Raw genomic sequence first — 440 nt, forward strand, 5'->3', positions numbered from 1 at the left:
TATCAAGCTACAGTACGGGCTGTTTTGTTGTATGGCTGTGAGACTTGGCCTATTCGAGCAGCGGACCTGAGACGTCTTCAGGTGTTCGACAATCGTTGTCTCAGAACCATAGCTCATTTGGGTTGGTGTCGGCGAATCCGTAACGAGGCAGTTAGAAAGCGTGTTTTCGGTTGTGTAACGGGTACTTCCATTGAAGAATGTTCCAGCACCATGTCATGCTGTCGATGATGATGATGAAGGCATCCTTGTCAGAATCGCCATTCCTGACGAACTCCCGCACGCTCTGTACATGGATGAAGGTGAAAGCTTTAGTCGGTGCTTGTCTAACTGCTGCCTATAACTGGGCTAAAGAAAAGCAGATAACCATTAATCTGTGATGTCCTCTCGGTTGTTCGCTTCCCCATTGTCCGAAAGAAGTAGGACTTAGCTACTGTTAGCTT

The sequence above is a fragment of the Opisthorchis viverrini genome (genome assembly GCF_000715545.1).
Source record: "Opisthorchis viverrini unplaced genomic scaffold opera_v5_180, whole genome shotgun sequence".
NCBI classification, from domain to species: domain Eukaryota; kingdom Metazoa; phylum Platyhelminthes; class Trematoda; order Opisthorchiida; family Opisthorchiidae; genus Opisthorchis; species Opisthorchis viverrini.